At 36.3% G+C, this 7,285-nt stretch overlaps 1 pseudogene; it reads right to left on the bottom strand.

Moving 5' to 3' along the window:
* Positions 1-415: 415 nt before the first annotated feature.
* Positions 416-1,307, bottom strand: LOC123256284 (annotated as a pseudogene).
* Between the last annotated feature and the right edge of the window lie 5,978 nt (positions 1,308-7,285).

The raw sequence follows: 7,285 nt of genomic DNA on the forward strand, positions 1-7,285 counted from the left end.
AGATTTCTTAATTTCTTTAGTCATATTGGGTATCAGACTCAATAAAGATTTTTTTATACATTTTCCTCCTGGTTGAGAATATTCTTATATTGTTTTTACTGAAAAAATTTTGGAAACAGTTTAAAATTTTTTTCAATATACTTCAAATTATTTATTTGTTTCATTATGATCAAATCTATCTTTTGTTTGGATAAGAATTCAACCTTTATTTTTAGTTGTGAAATTCCTCTCCTCCTTTTGTCCTCCAGTTGTTTGATGATATGACTTTTTAAATTAAAGTTATTTATCCATTTTGAGCAAATTTTTGATATAGTTTAAGTTGTTGATATAATCCTCTTCTATGCTCAATTCTTTCCATTTTCCCCAGGAGTTCCTCTCAACTAGAGAGTCTTTCCTGACAGGAGCAATGGAAACCTCAAGAGAGTACAAAAAGGCCTGGACATTTGGGTGTCGATGTTGATCAACATAAAAGGGCTGACTATTGGAAAAAACATTGAAAGCGCAACAGTCAACTGTAGACCCCAGTGTCTGGTTATTCTAGAAGAAGCTGTATAAATTATGAAAGGGGAACTGGCTGAGTTGAAGCAGACAAAGGTGATCACCAACATTAGGATTGCTTTGGTTGCTCTTGCCTCAGGGGAGGTTTTCTGGGAGAAGCTGATGCTGTGTATGTGTTGGATTCTCTGGTTGTGTTTGTACAGGACAATCATCATATAGCCACTGGAGAAGATCATGAGACCCATAAAAAGAGCATCAACAAATGACTCAAAAGTTAAAATTTTTATACTAATGGCATGTAGGCAAAAAGAAACATGCCCAATTCTCCATCTTTCATTACTACTGTTCCTTGGATTACTCACAGTCAGAGGCATAGCAATACCAAAAAGAAGATTGAAAATCCAGCTCAGGAGGCAGCAGGGAAGAATACATTTCTGAGCTCGAGTTTTAATCTCTGCCCACTTCAGGCTGCTGGGACTGATGGTGATGGCCTGGAAGACACTGAGAAGGCAGGTGCTACAAAGACTAAGGCCTCCAGTCACTCTTATGAAGTAATTTAAGATATTACCCACTGTGAGATCCAGGAAAGTTCTCCATCCCGAGTTTGATATTATTGTGGAGATGCCCCTGAACAGAATCATTAAAATGTGAGAGATGGCTAAATTGATGATTATCAGGCTTAAGAGTCTTCTCCTGTGACCTGTGATTAACTTAAGACTGTGTAGATAAAGGAGGAACATGTTCCCTAAGACTCCAAACAAAAGCACACTCAAGTAGAAAATATTCAGGTCTTCTTTATAAGAGCTCATTCCTTGGGGAATCTTGGAGGCCTTTGCTGTCAGATCTAAAGTGACCTGGGGAGAAAAAGAGGGGAATGTGACTTTTCTACAGTAAAGATTTCCCAAAATAATTGGATAACATATTTAACTTCTATATAAAGAATAAAAAAAGCAGGAAAAGCCAGATAAGAAGTATTCCTCAAATATTTATGAGACATTTATTCAACTTGTGAATACAAATATATCCTTGAATTATTAACTATGTATTTTAGTAATATGGAACTTCCCAACTGTCTCCACATAATGCTTTCTGCTCTTGAGCCATGGCCATGATCATCATGACCTTCCCATTATACCTAGGATCATCAACTGTCATAGCTGAGCTTTTGTCTTATCTTGTGGGGGCCTTGACTCCAAGCTATTTGATTTACTTTGCTTTACTATGGCATTGTACATGTTCTAGTTTTATTCTATATTCCATCATTTGTTTTGTTCCTCCATTAGAATATCCAAGGGAATGGACTGGCTTGGTTGTCCCCCCCTTACTTAGTGCTTAGCACAGTTTCTAACACATAGTTAGACCATTTTTATGGTCTTCTGTATGAAGTGATTTTAATGGCAATGAGTGAAATTTGTAGGTGTATGTTTGGGTCACCCCTACACTTTGAGTGATAGTGGAGAGAAAAGTTGGTGGATGCTTTGCTTTGAGAGCATAATAATTCAAGTATCTGAAGAGGACAATATGTATATGTATGTATGTGTATATATATATATATATACGTATATATATATATATATTTGTGTGTGTGTGTGCATATATATTACACATGTTATAAGGAATTAAATTAAGAGTTTAAATAAATATGTGAGAAGTCTAAGATAATATGGTGGTTGCCAATTTAAAATATTATAGGTCAAGTCAAAATGACTTTTAATAGCTTTTATTTACAAAAAGGGTGGAAAGAGCAAAAGGAGAGAAATACAAAAAGAGGGTAGAGAATATATCTACTCCATCACACTGAATATTGCTCTGGTGGTCAGCTGAGCCCAGCAGGGCTTGCTAACCCTCATCTGGAGGACTTGGAGTTCCACCTGCATCATCTCCTCCAAGAAGGGAAGGCCTCTCCTAAACTAATCTCTCTCCAGACACCAGGAAAGGAAGGTCAGCTAATTTGTAGGTGTTCAAAAGGTGTGTAAGGCACAGGATGTACACTAAAAGCTTTGCCATGAAAGGCATGTTGATTATATGCTGGGCAGGTGTGACAGGCTGCACATACTTTGGAGGCTATAATTGTTATAGCCAAAAAAGCTTATAGAAATATTATAGCTTATAGAAATATTATAGCTTATAAGAATATTATAGCCAAAAAGCTAAACTTGGCAATTAAGCAGGGGGGTTTTTGGATAACGTTATGCCTGGCTCAAGCAGGGCAGTTATCTCTGGCTGACAGCCCCAGGGCCACAACTCCTCCCCTAGAGGAAACAGCCTTGAAGATTCCTAGACAGAACAGTCTTGAAGATTAAGAATCATATCCTATGGCACCTGGAAGCATCCCTACTCCCTCTGTCTAGCTATTAGCTAACCCTAAGACAAAGGCACCTATATCCTAGAAACATATATATTCCCTCTTCTGAATGCACCCCTTGGGACTCTCTTGCTGAGTTCCCCCAGCTTGCACTGGCAATAAAGCTTTCTCCTGCTTTGATTGCATTGTCTCCTGTGTTCCTCTGGAGGCCACCCATTTTGAACCCTAACAAATGGGGGCTCATTCCAGGATGGTGTGCGACCCCCTGGGGATCACTGAGACAGAGAAAGCTCTCTCCTAGGTTTCATGACAACTTCCAGAGGTTAGCAGTGAATGGTGTGTGAATGGTGTGTGACGTGTGTATTTGATGGGGAAACTGAGGACTCCCAATAGGCATACTACTAAGTGGATGACTCCTGCCTCAGATTTATAGCAATTACTAATTATAGTAATTACTAATTGCCAATGTTAAAATTAATTCAGGCTCTTCTAAAGCAATAAGTTTCACTGCAATGTCTGCCTGATGGTTTCCTCTAGAGATAGGGTCAGTTCTTCCTGTCTGGGCAGTGCCATGAACCACAGCTAGGGCTTCAGGAAGCTGGAGAGCAGAAAGCACATCTTTAATGATTTCTGCATTTGTTGTATATTTTCCAGTTGAGGTTAAAAATCCCCTTTGAATCCATAGTATACCCACTGCATGATATATTCTAAATGCATATCTAGAGTCTCTGTAAATAGTTGTCTTCTTATTTTTGGAAATTATACAACATGTTTTAGAGCTGTAAGTTTTGTTCCTTGAGCAGTTTTATTGAGGGTAGCAAAGATGACAACACAGTGGCAAATTCTGTAACTACAGCAGCTCCAGTTTAGTGTATGCCACCCCCCTTGAAAGAAGAACTATCAGTGAATAAGACTAAGTCTGCGTTGTCTAAAGGAGTGTCCAGGAGATTATCTCAAGTCTTTTCAGTCATGAACACTAAAGATTCACAAGTGTGCAATGGTTCTCTTGAGGCTGGTAAATCAGAAAGCAAGGTTGCAGGATTTAGAACTGTACAGCATTTTATGATAATTTTCTCATTACCTAACAAGGTTACCTCTTATCTAGCAAATCTTTGATCAGAAAATGCTTGTGTTTTATGTCGTAGCAACAATGTTTTGACTTCATGTGGGCACATTATGGTTAATGGGTATCCCGAGATTGAATCTGCATATTTAGTTACCAATAAAGCTGTGGCAGCTGCGCCTCTAAGACATAGTGGTGCTCCTGAAGCTATTGGGTCTAGCTGGGCTGAATAATAAACAATTAGATGCTAAACAGGTCCCAAAGATTGAGTCAAAACCTTTAAACCTACCCCTGTTTGTTCTTGTACATACAAAGTAAATGGCTTTTTATAATTTGAAATGCCTAGAGCAGGGGCAGAAGGATAGCTTGTTTCAATTTTGAAAGAGTTGACAAGTGTTTCACCTTTAATTTAAGTAGTTCAGGGACTGTATTTTTTGTCAGAGCTATAAGGTGCTTGGTGATTTCTCCATAGCAAGGGATCCTCTGCCTACAAAATCCTGTTCCTCCTAAAATTACCCTTCAAGTATTTCTTAGTGGAGGGGGTGCTCAGTTTCTGAATATCTTCAATGTTCTTAGGGGAAATGGAATGGGCACTAGCAGTTTAAAAGAACCATAAATATTCCACTTTGGGGAGAAACCACTGAACCTTTGCCTTAGAGATTTGTGGCCTCTCTTACGTAGCTCTAAAAGGAGATATTTGCTATCTTCCTGGCATACTGTGGCATTTGCTGAGGCCAAGATCAATCATCTACAAATTGCATCAAGCAGCTCTCCTTAAACCTAATATTTTCCAAATTGTGTCTTAAAAACTGTGAGAACAATGTGGAACTTTCCATGAACCCTTGTGGTAACTGACCCCATGTCCAATGTAAACCTTTCCAGGTAAAGGCAAAGATATTCCTTGAATTTTCATGAGGAAGAATTAAGAAAAATGCTGAACACAAATCAACCACAGTAAAATATTTGACTGTGCTGGGAACATAGGAAATAATTGTGGTTGGGCTGGGAACCACAAGATGTCTCTTAATGACATGATTATTTACAGCTGTTAAATTCTGGACCAATCAATAGACAATTTTCCCATCTAGACCTTATTTTGGCTTATTTACAGATAGGATAGGTGTTGTAAAAAATAAATAAATACCCTTTGGTCCTAAATGGTAGAGGTGTGGAGAAACAGGAACTATTGGTGAAACCTCCTATATGAATGGTAAAGTGAGTTTACTTAGAATCTGCTTCAATGACCCTGCTGCTGCTTGTGATTTATAATGAATCAGCTAACAGAAATGAGTTGCTCACTTGACTCCACCTACTTCCACTGATTAAAGAGGGAGTAATTAGTGTCCCTCAATTAGTAATTAAGTTATATACAATGACCTCAAGGGTAATGAACTCTGAACTCTGTTTCTGACTGCAATTGTTGGATTTAAACTAGAAGATCAGGAATTATAAAGTTTTCTTCATTCATTGTCAGGAGAGGCAATAACTGACAAACTCCCCCTTGGAATGTTGAGAATAAACCANCCACCCTCTAAATGCTTTCATCAACAAAAATGAGAAAGGACAAATGCATGATTTGTGCATGCAACAAAAAATTGGAAAAAAAGTTTTCAATTCCCTCATCTAAAACTCAAAATAGACATTCTGAAAATTAAAGAAGAAAGTAACAAAATCCATGGCAGAATAACCACACTTAATTGACATCCAAAAGTTAGAATTTTAAAAAATAAAGTTACATAGTTTTATTCATAAAATGAGAAAATAATATTTTAATGTTAAACTAGAAATAAAATTCAGTTAATTTGAAGATGGAATAAAATTATTTAAAAGAATTTTGCCCAAATCTATGACAACAAAACCATAATATAGACAAAATCAGTGAGTTACACAATATTAACACCTATGTTAATAGAAAAAATATGTAAACACTCAAATATTAGATAAAATATTTTCCCAAGTCAAAGTGAACATCCCCCCTCAAAACCCCATTATCTGAAAAATTTTAAAAGTGGATTCTATCATCAATAATTTAAAGGACTAATTCTAATATTACATAAATTCTGTACAATAGTAGCAAAAGAATTGACAAACTAAGGAACCTTCAAGATATCTAAAATGTAGGAGACAAATGTAGGAGAACTATATGGATTAAAGACACACAAGCAGAAATATTAAAGGAAAACTTATCAAATAGTCAATGATGGTATTTTGGAAAAAGTTTAAGCTATTCCTTTGTTAGGATTGTAAGATAAGTTCAATATAAAGTTGGATTCCCTTCAAATAAAAGGAGTGGGTATAGGGGTCTAGCAAGGATCACCACTATGACTATTTAACATAGTTCTGGAAATCTTAGCAATTGTAATCACACAAGAAAAAAATGGAGGGAATAAACATTGGCAAAAGGAAGCAAAATGATCACTTTCTCACATGGTTTGATGGTTTTTAAAATAAGAATAAATGTAAACAAAAATTTGGCAAGGATATATGCAGCATATAAAAGAAATCCACCTAAATCATCAGTATTTTTGTATATTACCAACAAGATTGAAAGAGAAATTCCACTCCAAATATCTATAATACATATAAAGTACTTGGGCAACTATCTACTCAGACAGACAGAAATTAAATGAATATAACTACAAAATACTCTTTGTGGAAATAAAGACAAACTTAGAGATTTAGAGAATTGTAAATTAGTCATGGATACCCTGAGATATTATAATAAAATATTGCCAAATTACCATCTTACAAATGTCAATTTTATTGTTCTGTCATTTCCGTCATACCTGACAACTTGGGAGCCTAGATAGGGTTTTATAGGAAAAGATAATTGAATGGTTTTCCATTTACTTCTCCAGTTCATTTTACAGATGAACAACATGGGTAAACAAGGTTAAACTGCTTTCCCAGGATAATACAACTAATAAGTAACTGAGAGAAGATTTGAACTCAGAAAGATGAGTCTTCATGACTCCACACCTGACACTCTATCCACTGGGGCACCTATCCTCATTTAAAATAATAATATTACCTAAAGAAATTTAATTATTCAGTGACAATGAAAGGCTGGGTATATGGTAGATACTTAGGACGTCAGGACACAAATACCTATGCTGAGTGAAATTCTGTCCTAGGAGGAAATATAGGTTTAGATATAAGGTGAAGCTATTGTAAAGGGAAAGATGGGGATCATTAAGGAGTTCTGGTGTGAGAAGGAAACAAATCATACATTTCCTATTTTAAGTGGTTGGTCTTGTCAAATTGTTTTCAAGAGATAATGCAGTCAAGTGGGTTGATCTTTGATATTTGGTCAATCAAATACAAGTCCTGCTAACATGATTGGGCTAGGAAATTACAGTGACAGTGTTCTAGGAAACTCCAAGATGTTGGAGAATGACTGATCTGAATTGGGAGGGATA

Source organism: Gracilinanus agilis, unplaced genomic scaffold (genome assembly GCF_016433145.1).
Source record: "Gracilinanus agilis isolate LMUSP501 unplaced genomic scaffold, AgileGrace unplaced_scaffold57580, whole genome shotgun sequence".
Lineage (NCBI taxonomy): Eukaryota > Metazoa > Chordata > Mammalia > Didelphimorphia > Didelphidae > Gracilinanus > Gracilinanus agilis.